Below are 19,207 nucleotides of genomic sequence, written 5' to 3'. Positions count from 1 at the left end.
GGATGCTGCCACCCGGGATTCGTCTTCGAACAGCGACCCTGATGAGGTTCTTGTCGCTATGGGCAAGCGGAAGGCTACCCCAGCAACGCCAACCAGGGATAGCCTTGATGATTATGTTCTTCTACACTTTGTCATGTGAGATTGTCAACTCGCTTGCTAGCCTTCCTACTTTGTTGTATCCCATTTATTTTAGCATTCCTGATGTGTGTCCATACCCCTGCTTGATGATTTAACTCCAGTTACTTTCATTGGCTATATTCCGTAAATACGTAAACTCCACTGATGACAGGGACAGAAGATATATTTCTCGCCGGCCGAGCGGAGCAAGTGAGGTTAGAAATGATTTCTCGCGCAACAAAATTATTTTTCTTGCGAATATGGAATCTGGTGTTTTCTCTTTTTGTTGCTGTTCTTTTTGCCTGACTTCTTCGGTCAGTTTTGTGTGTCTCACCAGTGTCCCCACCCTCCCACGTTTCATGTCTGCCCGTCTTCTTCCCTTTCTTTCTTGGCTGTAGATATGTTGTGCCAGTTTTATGCTGCCATATTACCACATGGGGTTATACACCCGGTCTTTTCCCTCATATGTGCGTTCGTTGGCGCGAGGGTTTTTTCCCTCCTGGCTCGGACCAGAGAAATTAATCTGACGGTCCCAAGTGGTGCAATGCAATCACTTTTCCTCCTGGGGTCTGTCTCCCTGTTGTTGCTCCTAGGTTCTTCTACATTCCGATTCACATATGGCTACGGCCTACTACCCTCACTCTGTGTGCTCCTGCCTCTGTTGTCTGGGTCCATGTCCTTATGTCGGTGTATGTGGAGCGAGAACATCGGTTCTGGTTTATAATATTCCTGTTTCACTACTACTAGGATACGCATACATATCGAACAGGAAACTTACATGTAGTTGCGTGATGTATGCAGCCTTCATTTTATTTACAGCTCTAGGTCAAACCGACATGTATGCATAACCGTACCTTGACCAGCGCTTCATCTGTTTGCCACAAATATGACGCTTGGTTTACGCCTTGCTTTAAACTTTGGCTGTTGGAGGAATTTTGCACACTTTAGTTGATCTCACCAGTACAGACTGTATATTGCCGAAATCCATAGTCTATTGCCAGTGAAAAGCACTCATTATTCTAGAGAACAATGTCTTAGAACTCAGCCATATTAATTCTCCACCGAGCAATAAAACGCGTTACATGTATACATTGTTTGTTTGTTTGAAGTTTTATTTTACATCGCAAACCAAACGGGCATTGATGCCCAATATTATGATGGCGATAGAATAAAAAGTGTGGCTCGATAAAGCTGCACTTGAGAAAATGAGAAAATAGTCAATAGGAAGTATTTGTACCGGTAATTACAAGTCAAGTTCGAACGGAGTAACAATCAGAGAGAAATAGCAAGATGAGGACCTATGCCAGTGGGAGGTGCTATTTGGCCATATTAACCGTAGAAAACTCTTTCAGCACTCCTTTAAGGTGGCAAACTACCCAAAAATTCGCTGAAAAATCGAATTTCTAAATTCATATTGAGTGCTACGTCAGTTGAAAGAGCATGAATAGCTGCAAATTCTTTGAAAATTGTGTCCCGATCTGACCGGCCGTTCAAGAGTTATGGCCGAAAATGTGCCCTTGCAAGGAAAGATTTTTTTGTTGCACGCTGTCATTTGTTGGCAGCACTGTATTTGAATGTGAGCAGACCGTGCGCAACTTCTCGTATCATGGAAACACGCGAAAGTGTGCAGAATTTTGCTCCAAGTCCAAAAAATCAGGTTTTTGAGCCACGTATTGGGCTGCACGGCGGCGGGCGAAGCCCGCCGCCGTGCAGCAGGACTTTTGCCAGCACCCTCGTGACGTTGCAGATATGTGGCTTGATTATTGTAGTTGACGTTGATTTAGTGACTTTGGCAAGTTTGAGTCGTGTCAAGAAGTCAGGTAGGATTCAGTACTAGGCAGTAGTGAAACGTGAGTGGTAGTCTTTGCCGGTTTCTGAGGGTATCCTGGATTTGGTGTGCAGCGCTGTGGAAATGGCTTGCTGTGGAGGTCCCAGCACTGGATGTTGTATCAAAGGTACGACCTCGTAGCACGTGCTAAACCTAAAAAATTCAAAAATTGACTTGGGTCTGTGTGAGTGTGTGAGAGAACGCCCACTCGTTCCGTTGTGACAGATTCCAGGGCCTCGTTGAGGGGCCCTACCCTATCACCCATGGCTGCTTCTGGACTTGATCTAGGTTTGGGTCCCGCGCATGAACAGAATGAGCACGAAAATGTGAAAAAATTGTAAATGCATTTGTTTGGCTCCTGGGTGGCTCGCACACCGTGGCACTATGCCGGACATTTGAGTTTTTCCGGCCTGGAAAGCCTGTCAGTGAGGCGCAAGAACTTGTTAATCATGTCCTGAGGGCCAGCATAGTGGCAGGAGTGTGTGGTCAAAATTTAACTCAAATCCATTGAGAAACACCAAAGTTACGGTCAATTGAATGCCATAATTATGAAATTTATGGGTAGGCTGCCCCTCGTACCCACTCAAGTACTACTGTAGCGGACATGGAAATCCAGTCGACTGGGGACGTAGAAACAAGAGTAGTAGTCTGGGAGCCGACCTTCAAAAAAGTGGCGCTCCAGGTCGGGCGAGATGGAGTACAAGATCTCTTCAGCAATGGGTTATGGGTCTATCAGAGAAGGGCTTTCGAGTTCTTGGCCATCCCAAAGCTGTGCACGGACATCGCGAGGACGCATTTTGTTCGATGATCAAATTCACAATTGTCAAGCATTTAGGCGCAAATGTTTTTCGTTCTCCGCCGACTTCTCGGTTTGAGAAGTAGGTGCGCACGCTCAAAATTCCAAATCAGTGACTATGCGCCTGCCCAGAAGATGACGACACTGAAAGCTTACTTTCTCAAAGCGTGGCATACATTTTCATTACGATTTTGGCTTTGAAAGTGAGAATAGTATTGCCATCGTCAGGTCCACTAGTCACGACGCATGGCGCTTCTGGACAAAAGCGCAACATAGAGTGTGTACCAGCAATAGTGCACAACAATACTCGCGCCTACTCCGGCAACTCTGCAACGCGTGCAAGCAAAGTTTCAAAAGTATATTTCCAGGTCTGACTGAGGTCGAGTCGAGCGAAGATTCCGGCAGAGGAGGCGAGATGTTGTTTGCTGACAAGTCGGCCTCCGCGTCCCCGAGTCCTGACTGCCAGTGCCACAGCCGTATTCACCAGTGACCAGTCACCGGACGTGCAAGATCATCATCACCCATGTCCGTACTCTGCCTGGCCTATTTATCTGCTGGTGGTGTCAACTCCGTTGCAGTTTGCCAGCTTGTTTGTGTAGCGGTGGCTACTTAGAGTAGTTTCGCCTGACTGTTTATTGCAAAAGGGGGAACATTATCGGACACGCAGGGCCTGCTCTAGACATTCAACACAGCCCGGTCAGAGTGCACCTGGCGCATGCAGGCCAGCCGGGTCAAGCCGGGTCAGATCATCCGGCAGAAAAACAACCAAAAAGCCTGCTCAAAACTTACTTGCAACTGTGTCAAAAGCTATAGCCAAAGTTACGCTTTTGACTGCCTGACCCATCGACTTTCAATGTCCTGACGTCCTGCTCGCCGCTAGCCCTTTCCCAAAGGTGCTCTTTTATTTAGTGCTCTTCGCGTCCCTCAAAATATGCTGAAAAGGTGTTCTTTTTTTTCAGTGAAAACAGGCAAAAAGTGCTCTTTTTTCAGTGAAAACAGTCAAAAAGTGCTCTTTTTTCAGTGAAGCATAGCCATGATACATGTTCAGATATGAACCCGAGTTGAGAAATGAATACGCACTCTTCCATTTATGGGTTCACGAAATGCAAAACAGGAAGTTAGTTAAAAAAACCTACTTTTTACAGCATTGTGTACAAGCTTCACCAACTAACACTTGTTGCCCCCCCCCCAAAAAAAGGGGCGTGCCAAGGCCCATCGTCGCATCGAGCACTTGGAAACGCATGCATGAGCAAACAGATTTTAGCACTTTTTCAGCTAAAAAAGCTCAAAAGGGGCGATGATCACCAAAAAACGCAATAAAGGGCGAAAGAAACGGGCTTTTCCAAAAAGGGCCAAAAAGGGCGAGCACCTTTGGGAAAGGGCCACTCGCCGCTCTGGCCAGATCGCGCTCGAACCAGTTGACCCCAGTTGACCCAAGCCGAGTTTCTGTCGCTTGTAGACTGTAGTGTACGGTTGCGCTAGATTTGCCGCACAGATGGGGTCCTCGAGTCGTAAAATACCGGTATTTTAGCAATCCATTGTCAGTTTGAGACCTTTTTCAGCCGGGTCACACTGGACCCGGCGTTATCTGTTCAGCCAGGTCGTCCAGTTCCCCAGCCGGGCGCGTGACCCGGCTGACCCGGCTCTCCAGCAGGCCCTGACACGGAAAAGCACAACTAACTGTAAGGAGAGCAGAAACGAAGAGCTGATTCCAATCGGGAATCACTGTGTAAAGAAGACAGAGAGCGGAATGGACGGCGGTGCTGCGTGCACACAGCAGCGACCGGAAGCAGCGTGCCCAGTACGGGATGCCATGTATAGATGGAGCCCAAGGGCAGTGCACTCAGACATGAATACGCACGCGCACCCGAGTACTGCGTTCAGTGCATGCGGGGACTGTGCCATAGAAGGGGAAGGGTTAGTGATGCGCAGCCAGCAAGTCCAGCGGTACATGAATGCATGAGTCAATGGTACAGCAGGCAGGCTGCGGTTCTTATACAAGTACACACGTTAGATCAATGCGAGTGAGTGTAGGGAGTAGGAAGGAGAAACCTGGAGACTGACAATGATATGCCTAGGGATAGAGTTCTGTCATGATGCTACTCATTACACTACATCTCCCCTAACGGAAAGAGTTGCAGGCCCAGACAATGCTATGCCCAGGGATAGAGTTCTGTCATGATGTTACTTATTACACCACATCTCCCCTAACGGAAAGAGTTGCAGGTCCATGTTCACATGGTCGAGATGAGCCGCTCCGGTGCGATGGCTGTGCGACCTGAACAGGTAGTGGAGGTGGCACTTGTGTTGGGCTCGGCGGCAGCAGGCATGCCGTTTTGGCTCGCCACAGGAGTTTCTCCACCGCTTTGGTGGCTTCCGGCTGCGGAGGGAGTAGCCGTGAGGTGTTGCAGTCAGCCGTTGCAGTAAGCTGTTGCAGTCAGCCGTTGCAGTAAGCCGTTGCAGTAAGCCGTTGCAGTGAGCCGTTGCAGTGAGCCGTTGCAGTGGGCCGTTGCAGTGGGCCGTTGCAGTGAGCCGTTGCAGTAAGCCGTTGCAGGTTGCTGTGAGCTGTTGCAGTAAGCTGTTGCAGTAAGCTGTTGCAGTCAGCCGTTGCAGTAAGCCGTTGCAGTAAGCCGTTGCAGTGAGCCGTTGCAGTGAGCCGTTGCAGTGGGCCGTTGCAGTGGGCCGTTGCAGTGAGCCGTTGCAGTAAGCCGTTGCAGGTTGCTGTGAGCTGTTGCAGTAAGCTGTTGCAGTAAGCTGTTGCAGTCAGCCGTTGCAGTAAGCCGTTGCAGTAAGCCGTTGCAGTGAGCCGTTGCAGTGAGCCGTTGCAGTGGGCCGTTGCAGTGGGCCGTTGCAGTGAGCCGTTGCAGTAAGCCGTTGCAGGTTGCTGTGAGCTGTTGCAGTAAGCTGTTGCAGTAAGCCGTTGCAGTGGGCCGTTGCAGTAAGCCGTTGCAGTAAGCCGTTGCAGTAAGCCGTTGGTTTGCAGTGGTGTGTCGGGAAGCGATCGCGGATGCGGTCATCGCGAGCGTCCTTGAAGTCGCTGTTGTCCGCGCCGCCGTAGAGACGACGCAGAAGTGACTCGTCCACGGTCTCGGATGGCGACTGTGTGTCGCGTTCGAACATCGTTCGTCCGTGGACGACGTTGGACACGGGCGTAACGTACGCCGAGAGTTTCGTCTCCACTTCCTGAGATTTATCGCGATCGCCGGCGTTGTCGAACGCGAGCCATCCTAGATCCTGAAGTTGCAGACCAGGTTCGTTGCGGATCAATGTTATTTTTTTATCACTGATCCTGTTCACTGCGCCATGTAGCGGTAGCTACTTAGAGTAGTTTCGCCTGGTTGTTTATTGCAAAAGGGGGAACATTATCGGACACGGAAAAGCACAACTAACTGTGAGGAGAGCAGAAACGAAGAGCTGATTCCAATCGGGAATCACTGTGTAAAGAAGACAGAGAGCGGAATGGACGGCGGTGCTGCGTGCACACAGCAGCGACCGGAAGCAGCGTGCCCAGTACGGGATGCCATGTATATATGGAGCCCGAGGGCAGTGCACTCAGACATGAATACGCACGCGCACCCGAGTACTGCGTTCAGTGCATGCGGGGACTGTGCCATAGAAGGGGAAGGGTTAGTGATGCGCAGCCAGCAAGTCCAGCGGTACATGAATGCATGAGTCAATGGTACAGCAGGCAGGCTGCGGTTCTTATACAAGTACACACGTTAGATCAATGCGAGTGAGTGTAGGGAGTAGGAAGGAGAAACCTGGAGACAGACAATGATATGCCTAGGGATAGAGTTCTGTCTTGATGCTACTCATTACACTACAGTTTGTTCCGGTAATCGTTCTTCACTGGTTCAGGTGAGCCTAGCTGCTTTTGCACAAAATACTTTGTGGATCCTGTGAGAAATCATGGAACTCGAAAACGAGACGTTGTTTGAAACAAAGGTAGAATGACAATCACTGCCAGTTCCACATGCACTTCTGACAGGAACTACGACAGACGTCTACGTGGCAGCACCAAAGGAGAGCATGAGATATCCAACATAACAAGATAGAACATACATGCGCGCACTTGCATGTGTGTGAGCTTGTGTACACGCGCGCACGCCTACACACGCTTGCAAGCGTGTACTCACATGTGTGCGAGTGTGCATGAGTGCACACGCACGCACACACATGTGACTCTCTGTTCGCACACACGCACACATACATGTTTGCGAACATGCGGCAATCCTCACACACGCGTGCGCACATACACACAGGTGAATGCGCACATGCCAATGCTCACACACACACACGCATACACGTGTACATGTGCACGCACACACACGCGTGCGCGCTTGCACGCACATACACACAGGTGGATGCGCACATGCAAATGCTCACACACACATACACGCATACACATGTACATGTGCACGACACACGCGCGCACACACAGGTGGATGCGCACATGCAAATGCTCACACGCACACGCGCATACACGTGTACATGTGCACGACACACGCGCACGCGCACACACACACGTGGATGCGCACATGCAAATGCTCACACGCATACATACATATAAACACACACACTCATGCACGCGCGCGTCATTATCTATGAATCTCAGAAACATGCAACACGCGGCCAGAAGTTAATCATCACCAGTGAACTTGCTGTGATTGTGGTACCAACAACATGCTGTGCAAGAACGTCACCATCATCGGCTGCTCTGAGGTAGCATTCCAGAATGGCAATTTACAAAGCCGCTGTCTAGTGCCCTACTATCATCTCCACGGAGCAGCAGTCGGAACCCAGGAGATAACTGCTCGGCATAGCTGCAAACATCGCAAAGGTTACAGCACTGGATGCTTTTAGTGCAACGGGTCACCCCAACCCTGTACTATACTTGCTGGTGCATGTCCGAATGTGACAACCCAATCATTAGCGCCCATGTTCTGGACCGTCACTAACGCTTCCGCCCAGGGCCTTATAACGGGCTTTTACGGTACTCGCCGATGCATGTCGGAATGTGGCAACCCGCTCAGCAGCACTACACATGTGAGCAACAAGTGTACGTCGTTGGCAGCACAGAGCACAGAGGAGAGGATCGCAAACCGGATGAAAAATGGATACTGTTCTCCATGATGAAGGGATCAAAAACCGCTTAACCGTTCAACACAGATATTGCGCTACATCGTCTTGCTTGGATGTATGCGGTGGTGCCGATGGTGGTGCCGATGCATATCGCGTCCATGACACTGTTTACATATCTGCATTCAGCCTTTGTTCACATAAATATGATGCACCGTAGCCAGTGGCGTGTCCAGGATTCGGCTGAGGGGGGGGGGGGGGGGGTTGCGGCCGGGATCAAGGCGGGATGGGGTGGGGGTAAATGACATCATGCTACTGTTCCAGGTCAGCCATTTTGAAAACCGATGTCAAGAAGCTCCTCCTGTAGCTAGCCCCCTTCTTCAACAATTATTCACCCGAACGGCTCCAGAGACTGTTCCGGAGGATCAGCGCGCCACACGGGGACAAGTGTCGAACTTGCTTCAAGTTCCCTTTCTTCGTGGGCCTGCGGGACGATCGACCATGATGTTTCGGGGAAGCATTCTCTGCGGGAACGCTCTCCCCTCTGATTTTAGAGTGATACGTGTCCCTGGTCCCTTCCGAAAAGCTCTTTCTGCCATTGATTATTATTATTATTATTATTAAAATTTGAATAGGGCAGTCCCACACTGGCCACAGGCTTAGGGCCTTTTACAGCGTTTGATATACTTACTTTGTGAATATCCTCGTTAAACTTTTATTATCTGCCATTAATTCCTACCTTCTATTCTATCAATCATTTGTGCATGCATGTCTATAAAATCAACCAAGTGTTCCTGACTCCATGAAATTGTCTTTCTTTTCTTTGACTCCATGAAATTATTGTCTTTCTATTTCTGACTCCATGAAATTGTCTTCATCTAAATTTTTCCTTTTCTTCTTTTGGTCCTTTCTGTCTTATATTATTATTATCATTTCTTGTTTTCCCTTGCATATCATCCCTTCATCATTCTGTGAGAACCTGTCCTATGGGCAGGTGAGAAGGCATCTCTGCCTGTTCATTTGGTGAAGTAAAATAAACAACAACAACACAACAAGCCGTACATCTCACACACCACGAGCAGTATTTCTGTACACGCAGCAACAATGTACATTGTAAACTTCAAATTATTTGCCGTTATGTGAGCGAATCAACTGCAATTATTTATGCGAGTAACAATTTCTCACCGCTCTCAAAGCATCCTTTACATAGGCAGCGGTACTTGTGACCGTGCGCTGTTCTTCATGTTCTGGCTGCTCGCTGACAACAGGTTCTTCCACGTCTGGCGGAGTGTGACTGTCATCAGTCCGCTCCGAAAGTTCAACTGGAATAACAGCGACTTCATCACTCCCACTGTTTCCTGTTGGAGCGGCAGCAGGAGTTGCGCCGCCACAGGAACGATTTACAAAAATTCCAGGCTCTGCTGGCTAGAGCTTGGCCTTTTGGGATGTCCCTGAGACATCGAAGAAAAGCCTTCGAGTCAACCAAAACACGATTCGAACGAGGATGATCGCCTGAGCCCTCGGCATTCGAATCGTGTTTTGGTTGACTCGATCGAAGACTTTTCTTCGATGTTTGTACCGTTGAAGACGCGTCGAGCGCGTCCCAGCATAGCTAGCAGGGATCACACTGTACAACAGGACACAGTCAGGTCACCATGTTTCTGTAGCCGTGCATGCTCACTGTACGTGGACTCTACTCTGTAGACTGTACTGTAGACTGTAGACTGTACTATGTAGTATAGTCTGTAGTGTGTACAATCAACACCAGCTCGAGCACCGTACCGTGCAACCGCTTTTGGACAATCGTTTCAGGCCGCGCGCGCCCCGAGCCTCTCTACTAGTACTAGCTCTAGCTAGACCCGGCGCCCTGCCTTTTATTTTTCGAAACCTAGGTCGAAATTTTTCAGGGGGGGGGTGCGCCCCCCCCCCCCCCCTAAACCCGCCTCTGGTAGCTGTATAGTCTGTTTCAAAAAGATTTACAATCAGGTTTGGGTCTTAAAAAGTATGAAGATAAGGGAAATTTGGACAACAAAGTACATAGAATGGCTTGTTAGGACACGGCAAATTGTTCTGTGAAGGTTTCGGAACAATTGGACCAACCGTTAAGGAGTTAGAATTTCGGCCAGGTTTCCGGCCTTTTCCCATGGTTTACAATTTGCCCAGGAAGCCAGTATCGATTTTTTATCAAAACCCACGATTTCTCCTTTCCTTTTTGGCCTTGTGGTTATGAATGCTGTCTGCTGACCATGAAGTTGTGAGTTCAAATCCCAACCTATCCTCAAGTCAAACTTTTTTTTCATTGTTTTGGTGATCAAGCTGGTACAAGACAAAGAAGATGGCTGCACCAAACGACTTGTTGTTGGAGGTCGCGCTTCCTGCCGAACTGACTGACACTTGACTGGCTCACGCCATGTGAACACACCCACAACACTGCAATGGTGTGAGTGAATATGGAAGTCATCGCGCTGTAGCTTTTCGAGATTTATTTTTAGTATTTCAAGATCGCCAATTTATTTGAATTTAGCAGTCAACGCCGTCTTCTATCAGCGTTCACAAGCGTCTGTTTTTCTCAAAATGTCGTCGAAGTCACACGGATAGCTTTGCCAAGTCATGGCCTTGGGAATGAGTCCGTGTCGATGTCGTTTTCGTCACACGGTGAGTGAATTGCATCGCAGCTCAAAGAAACTATTTTGGTCACAAAACGGATTGGGACACATGCCGCTCGTCAACATTTACAACACTTTCGTTTCGACATGTCCTCTCTGACTCCATTATCGATACGAAGAAGAACTCGTTTGTTGTAAACCAGACGTACGTCCATGACTGTGTCAATTCGTCAACGTGAGTGAGTTGTCATTTTTCCTGCTTTCGCGCGAAATATTTCTTCGAGTTCACAGTGAGTTTTTCCAGGCAGCGCTCGAGTGCTCATACGGTAAGACGCCAAACTCCGCGGGCGATCGCCAGGGTTGTAAATCTTTTTGAAACGGACTGTAGTTTTAAAATGATTATATTCTACATGTTACCGCCACATTTACTGATTGCGTTTGCGGAAATTCCTAAAATATACTACGTCTACTACTACTCAATTTACCACACAAAGGACTGAATGAAGTAGGGAAATAATCATCCCATGATCTTCTACAATGTGAATGCTTCCACGTACGCGCATGTCATTGTGCAGCATCCTAAACTTCAACAAAACAATGATTCAAAGAGACATTATTCAAGATAAGTCATGCATTTCTACGTTCACTGGTATAATCAAAGATTCCGTTCAAGGCAGCTGCCATGGTGTGTACCTTACCACCTTTAACACACGTTGTCAGTCCGCTCATTGACTAGCATGAAATCGTTTTTAGCAGGAGTACTCTTGTTTGTAGTGAGGTTCAATGTACAAAACACCATTGGTAAAAACAATCCAGAGTCACCTCGATGGAGACGGACAGTTCCTACGAGACCTGCCTGTCGACATCAGGGTCAAGTGGCAAGTCATTTAGCCGTTACGCACGACAATCTCAGGAACACTAGTCATGTCCTCCTCCGACGAACCAGCTACTGTATGTTACTTCAGAACTCAGAACGACACAATTATACAAACAGAATGAAAAATGCTTCATCGACGGTGTGACTTTGCGTTTCGCTTCGTGTTTCTTTGTGTTTCTCTTGAAAATCTAGCAAAATTGAGTCATTCGCATGAAAATGTCTGGTTACGTCATCGAAAACCGCTGATTTTCCCCATTTTTCAAGCGCTGAATGGCGCAAAAACTGTGAAATCACGGCAACGAAATAGTGTTCGACGAGCGAACAAACCTCCTTGCACCGGCATTGGTGCACAGCTTCGGGACGGCCAAGTTCTCAAATCGTCCTCTAGAGACCCTTACCTACCTCTGTGCGAAGTTTCAAGTCCTCCCTCTGAAGTGGCATACCCCGAAAATAAAAAGCATCCTACAGATTTCAGCTCCCGGACTAATTGGTTTGCAGGCCTGCCTGCGAATTGTAGTATCCCTGCCTTGCTAGTACTATGTAATATCTACTGACCTCTAATCATGTCACATGTACACGTACACGCACTGCATGACTCTTGTCACTCCTTTGCTGACAAGCCTGCAAAGCTAATTATATCACTTCTCACCACTTGTGTTTCTCTTGCGCTTGCTGGATGTATCTTTGCTAGTTTAGATCATCACACCTGTATGTACATGTAGAACTATTACACCCACATGTTGTACTGTACCTCCCTGACCCTGACTGAGGTCATGCGGACAGTCATGACCCTTTCTAGATCCTGTTTGCATCCATTTGCTAATGCCCTCCCTGGCCTCTGTTCTCCTCCAAAGTTCCGTTTGCTTCTTTCATCCTTATACATTTAGATACTGTTGCTATGCCTTCCCAAGTTCAGTTTGGACTGACACAACAGACTTTTGCCCTTTTTCATGACTCATGGCTCATGCAGACTCTATGATGATCTCCTTCCTTTTCGCCCTATAAAAGCTGCCATGCTTTACTCATTTCTTTAGAACATAACATAACAGAACAGAACAGAACAGAGTCCCTCCTGGCAGATTGAGCCGGAGCAGTTGTATTCCTTTCAGTGTCCCTCCAGGCAGATTGAGCCGGAGCAGTTGTATACATAACTTCAGGCAGATTGAGCCGAATAACATAATATTAGTCAGTCTTCTTGTGTGTGCCTCCTGATACCACTCGGCGACCTATAATACAGAATCATGAGCTCCCGAGTTCGAGACCCGCGCTGGTAGCAGGGAGCGTGTAAAGACTTTTTACGTGAGTAAAGACTTTTTATGCGTGGTGAACTGCGCCGACACCCACGGTCAACTGGGTACTCACAGCTCGGAGTGAGGGTAACAAGGATGCAGTTTACAGGGTTATGGGCCGTTACACGCCCGATTGGTTGAGAGACTCACCTCCTCCCCTGACTCACTTGTGAGGTCTGCATTCGCCACTAAGGTGTGCAAGGCATAGGCATAGTGGTGGCCTGCGGAAGCGAAGGCTAGTTTGTGTGTTTCTGAACATTCAAGCGATGCCGACGCGAATCCCGCGAATTATTTTATTATTTTATTATGTCCACTGGCAATCAGCATACGTACTGTGAGCCCTAAAGTTTGCAATATCGTACAGAGGCCAGAGATACCATCGGAACCAATATGAAAAATTATTATCTTTCATCTTAGCCCTACTTGAAAAATCGATGCACTTCCCCTTTAAATTTAAAGGTGTTAGTAGTACATGACTTTTTACTGTTACGACTTACGTGTCTACACAATCACACAGTCATGACTCATGTGCCGGTACAATAACAATGACTATAGTCGCAGCTCATCATGACAATCATCATATTGATGACTGTAATCTGTAGGCTATTATACTAAACTAAAGAGTAAAGTCTAACGGACCTTAGTCAGCAGGTACTAGTATAGTACTATTACTAGTAGAAGTATGCCAAGCCAAGGCGGCTGCTCACTGGCATGGGCGCTGAGTGGGTTCAAGTGATGACCTCGAGCTAAAATGAGAACGCGTGGATGGCAACCCTATATGGCCTAGCCCCACGTAGACCATAGACCTAGGCTACGTAGCTAGCTACTACTATACTAGTAAGTACATGTAGTAGTCTACCACTGTACCAGGGATCTAGGATGTGACGGCCCGGGCCAAGACTAGCGTAGTAGCGGGCCAAGCTAGCTAGGCTTCGTAGATCTACGTGTAGTTCAGTGCACACGTGTATTAGTATCTGATAAAACCCATGCAAACAGTGAAATTTTTGTTTACTTCGTTCATATGCCTATCTCTGCAAGGTCAGTCATTTTTGCTGTGAGCGAGACGAACGTCAGTCAGTCGTTGTTGTCGTCGAGCTACTGCACTAGGCTATAAAAAGCTAGTCATTTCACTCTCAGTGTCATTTTGCAAGACATTCTAGACGAAGACGCTTCGACTTTTGTGTCTCGTGGCTCTGGTGGCATGTCATTTAGGTTGCCTGACCTGGTTTAATTTTGTTTCGTCCATCTGAATCAAACGTTATCAAAATCCTCAGTGGTAGTATTCAGACGTTTTCGGGTTCTGCGGTTCTTCTCTAGAACTGTGAGCGATCTTACTGGTGGGCTCAACTGAACCGTGCACAACTCCTCTCTCAGCTGAAGTTTCAAACATGGCGGCAAAGGAGCCTCGTGTTTCTGGCAAACAGATGGAGCAGTGGTCAAGGTACGTTTATGCATAAGTATGATCACTTGTTCTACAGAAAACCAAATCTCTGCTACAGTCATGTAGTTATAGGAGTCAGGCTTTGTATGAAAGGCAGCTTGCAAGGTGAAGTTAGATTGGCAATGATCTTACCTGATTTGAATTTCCTATTTTCTATCCATTTACTATTCATCCGATGTATTTTACAAGTAATTTTACATCCCAAATCAAATAGGTATGCACATAGCCAGCAATCGCAGGTTATCACCTAGATATAATAATAATCTGCATAACGGTAAAAGTAACTTAGTTTAGAATGGAACTTGCTGAAGTTTCAAATATGGCGGCAAAGGAGCCTCGTGTTTCTGGCAAACAGATGAAGCAGTGGTCAAGGTACGTTTATGCATAAGTATGATCACTTGTTCTACAGAAAACCAAATCTCTGCTACAGTCATGTAGTTATAGGAGTCAGGCTTTGTGTGAAAGGCAGCTTGCAAGGTGAAGTTAGATTGGCAATGATCTTACCTGATTTGAATTTCCTATTTTCTATCCACTTACTATTCATCCCATGTATTTTACAAGTAATTTTACATCCCAAATCAAATAGGCAAGTATGCACATAGCCAGCAATTGCAGGTTATCACCTAGTTATAATAATAATCTGCAAAACGGTAAAAGTAACTTAGTTTAGAATGGAATTTTTGCTCAGCGTCACCCTTTTAACCAGGCCGTAACGAGGTCGGCCGCAGGAATCCTAGAGAAAGAGAATCCTCCTCTCCACTGCTCAACCAGGATGCTGACATAGGTCCGAAAATAGACAACTAAAAGGTACGCAGGAAACCTTTACGCCCAAGGCTGCGCAGACTTTGGCCTACTAGTATTTTAACATACAAGTAAATTCAAAATTTACGAGGAGCACACAAAAAATCTCTATTGAAACCTAGGCAATCTGCGCAGTTCCAAACTGGAAAATGGAAACACTGGTGGTAGGAATTCACACCGGCGCAGTGAGTCCAGTTCCAGTCTTCTATATCGAAGTTTACCGCGCCTAGTGTAATCCAGTGAAAACAACACAGCCTCAATCGAATGTTGCCTTTGTTTCATGAGCGCCAAAGACAGAAGTAATCTGTGCCAGAAGATTGTGCTCTTATGGAGGTACCTATGTATACATACATACATAAAATTAATACAAACAAACATACAAATATACATACAAACATACATTTTGATCTTGATCTTGATCCTGCTGCCAAGCCTCGCTACATACACACATAAATACATACATTCAAGAAGCACACCCATATACACCCACTCCAATGTTGCAGCCCATCCACCCAGTGATACATATGCTGCTTTGTCTTCGTTATTTCTTCCATTTGGTTTCTATATGTCTGGTTCACACAGGATTCAGCGGAATATCCGATGTAGTATCATCAAAGAGGATCGATTCGGTCGCCCAGGAGCAACCCTGAGGTCGTCAATTAACATCATTGGTGGACTTGATATTTCGTACAGCAGCAACGACAACCAGACGGCCGTGGCTGCGCTATCGCTATATAACTACCATACCATGCAACACATGCATACATTTAAGATTCCCGTCAAAATAACCGTACCATACAAATCCGGCTTCTTGGCGTATCGAGAAGTCGAGCATTATGTCACGTTGCTGGAGACGCTTAAGAAGGAACACCCCCAGTGGAAGCCACAGGTGCTTTTGGTGGATGGCAATGGAATTTGCACCACAGAGGCTGTGGCTCAGCCAGCCATCTAGGAGTTGTGGCTGACGTGCCCACCATTGGTGTAGCCAAAAAACTACTTATTCCAGCGGTTCAAGCCCGAAGTGAGCGACAATTCCGAGATGTAAGTGAAAGACTTCACTATGTTCTTGCCCTGGAACATTCGTTAGGAATACTCGCATCTACTTCTTCATCTACAGGCAGGCACAGTGGGTTGGTCAAAGACCATGATTGAGATACGAGAGGTACCTGAGAGGTACCTGGTTCAAGTCCTGCCTGGGAGCGGTTTTTCCAGCCGTGCTGCTACCCACAGTCAACTGGGAACTTGTGGCCAGGCACAAGGGGTACATGGATGCAGCTAATGGGGTCGTTTTTGGCACTTGTGCCAGTGGTTGTGAGACTTATCCACTCACCCCCACCGTCAGGCGCTGCATCTGCCGCTAGGGTTTATCGGGTGTTAGCGGCCGTCGTGAGTTCCCTTCGGGAACGGACACGATAATTTACTTTTTTTTTTTTTTTTTACTTCTTTATCTTTGCCGTGATGATGCCCATTTCACACAATATTGGCTGTAATTCATTATTATTCCTGTCGTGCAACTGAGTGAAATTTTCGGAGATGGAGGGGATAGCAAGTGAAAAGTTCTTAGCTTAGGATATGGTCCCAGTGATAATCATCTGTCCCTGTTGAAAGTTTAACACTTGCGTCTTTTTAACCCTTTTGGCATCCACAGGACAATATCAAACACCTTTGCCAAAACAGAGGCACGGCTCCAGTGATTGGAAAGGGTAAGACCGGCATCATTGGAGTAGCCAGCGTCAACAAAGGTGGATCAACACCCGTCTATATTTCAGTGGGCCACAGAGTGTCTCTGAATACTGCAGTTAGAATAGTCCAGCAGTGCTATCGAGGCAATTGTAGAATTCCAGCTCCTATAGACAGTGCTGATCAAGAATCCCGGCAACAGGTTGGTGCAAGAACAAGAGATACTCGCCCGCGTGTGAATGCCAAGCCTAGAGATCGCAACAGTTACCACGGAGCAGTGCAGCAGGTCGACATGGACACGTCTGGCGGCAAGGATTCCACGACTTCCACCACACATGACGTTCAGCAGGAGACTCCAAATACAGCTCCACTGAAGGCCCAGTCATCAGATAACGCCCAAGGGACTCCTGGTTTCCCTGCTCCTCTACGTGGCAAAGCAGCTCACACCTCCCCAGACGACGAGGGCTTCACCTAGGCTACTGGAAAACATACATTCAAGCCCAAGGCATCCCCGTCAGAGCAACACATCACCCGATCCACAGGTAACATGGGCTACCTAAGCATCAGCCACCGAGAGGGAGAGGCATTTGGAACGCATTGCAGCTACCCGCAGAGGAAGTGCTAGTGCAATCAAGGTAATTACAGGGGCGTCGGAACCGGTGCGGCAGGTGCGGCCAAAGCCGCACCAATAATTTTGGAAGTTTTTTTTTTTTTTTTTTTTCATTTTCAACCTTGTTGACACTTGTACAGGTACCATGTTTTACATCGACAATGCGGTGTGTCATCAGCATGCATATTCTTATTTCTCATATTATTCTGTAGCATTAAAATAATGGCCTTTTAGGCCCAATTTTTAAAAAAAAATCCCGGGGGAGGACCCCCGGACCCCCCTCTCACACTTTCGCCGCACCAATGTTGAACTGCTTCCGACGCCCCTGAATTAATGGCTTAAGTTGTGTTTGCACTCTCATAACTCACCATTATGTATCATACAAGTTGCCAACTATACCAACAGGACACCCGTGGAAACCCTAATGAAATCCCATTTCATCCTAGCTCACAGCCCTCTAATTACTCCCTTTTATCGAACATCCACATAAATCCTAGCATCGCATCAGAGTCTGTCACACGATAAACTGCTGGAACTGTAAAGATAGGCTTCATTAATTCATGCAGCCTTCGACATAAGATACACCACATCACTACCCCTCTCCAGGAACGCACTGGGAAATCCTGCGCAGTTACGTAGACACATTCTACGTAGATCGAAGTCAGAGCACGTCGAGAAACGCATCTTCTAGCTTGTATATACCGATCTTAAGACGAACCTGTGTCATACGTGTACTGGCCTCTCGTGCGTCGCCAAAGACAGTAAGAGCCTGAGGGGGCATACTGGTGTTCGAGGATGTATTGCTGTTCGAAGAAACTCAATTTCCATTGAATGTGTGAATTGTGAACTGTAATGTCTCGCCCAATACAACATGTACATCGTTGATGTTGAAATATTTCGCAGCGTGTATAATAATCACCTGTGGTTTACATGGTGTAGCTTCGTGCTCTCGAGTGTCCCTGGGTATCACTGACCATGCTGGTAATGTTTTCCTTTGGTCATTTTTTATTCTCTGCTTCAGCAAAAACTGGATGCTGCCACCCGGGATTCGTCTTCGAACAGCGACCCTGATGAGGTTCCTGTCGCTATGGGCAAGCGGAAGGCTACCCCAGCAACGCCAACCAGGGATAACCTTGATGATTATGTTCTTCTACACTTTGTTATGTGAGATTTTCAACTCGCTTGCTAGCCTTCCTACTTTGTTGTATCCCATTTACTTTAGCATTCCTGATGTGTGTCCATACCCCTGCTTGATGATTTAACTCCAGTTTCATTGGCTACCTTTAATTCCGTAAACTCCACTGATGATCGGGACAGAAGATATATTACTCGCCGGCCGAGCGGAGCGAGTGACGTTAGAAATGATTTCTCGCGCAACAAAATTATTTTTCTTGCTAATATGGAATCTGGTGTTTTCTCTTTTTGTTGCTGTTCTTTTTGCCTGACTTCTTCAGTCAGTTTTTTGTGTCTAACCAGTGTCCCCACCCTCCCACGTTTCATGTCTGCCCGTCTTCTTATCTTTCTTTCTTGGCTGTAGATATGTTGTTCCAGTATTATGCTGCCATATTACCACTTGGGGTTATACACCCGGTCTTTTTCTCTCCTTTGTGCGTTCGTCGGCGCGAGGGTTTTTTCCCGGCTGGCTCGGTCCAGAGAAATTAATCTGACGGTCCCAAGTGGTGCTTGTCCTGACTTATTTATGTTAGGTGAATGCAATCACTTTTCTTCCTGGGGTCTGTCTCCCTGTTGTTGCTCCTAGTTTCTTCTGCATTCCGGTTCACATCTGGCTAAGGCCTACTAGTATACTACCCTCACTCTGTGTGCTCCTGCCTCTGTTGTCTGGGTCCATGTCCTTATGTCGGTGTATGTGGAGCGAGAACATCGGTTCTGGATTATAATATTCCTGTTACACTACTACTACTAGGACACACATACATATCGAACAAGCAACTTACATGTAGTTGCGTGATATATGCAGCCTTCATTATATTTACAGCTCTATTAAAGTTATTAACTCCTCAAAGGTTGTAACATAGAAAATGAATAGAAAATATGAAGTTCAAATCAGGTTCCAGATCCGTGA

General features: G+C 47.1%; 1 long non-coding RNA gene across 1 annotated transcript; it reads left to right on the top strand.

Moving 5' to 3' along the window:
- Positions 1-13,621: 13,621 nt before the first annotated feature.
- Positions 13,622-18,938, top strand: LOC135811490 (uncharacterized). Its single transcript, XR_010552608.1, has 2 exons — positions 13,622-17,149; positions 18,146-18,938. It is a non-coding gene; the product is annotated as an uncharacterized LOC135811490 (long non-coding RNA).
- The last annotated feature ends 269 nt before the right edge of the window (positions 18,939-19,207 follow it).

Source organism: Sycon ciliatum, chromosome 3, assembly GCF_964019385.1.
Source record: "Sycon ciliatum chromosome 3, ocSycCili1.1, whole genome shotgun sequence".
NCBI classification, from domain to species: domain Eukaryota; kingdom Metazoa; phylum Porifera; class Calcarea; order Leucosolenida; family Sycettidae; genus Sycon; species Sycon ciliatum.
The sequence above is the reverse complement of the archived record's forward strand: the minus strand, read 5'-3'. Positions and strand labels throughout refer to the sequence as shown.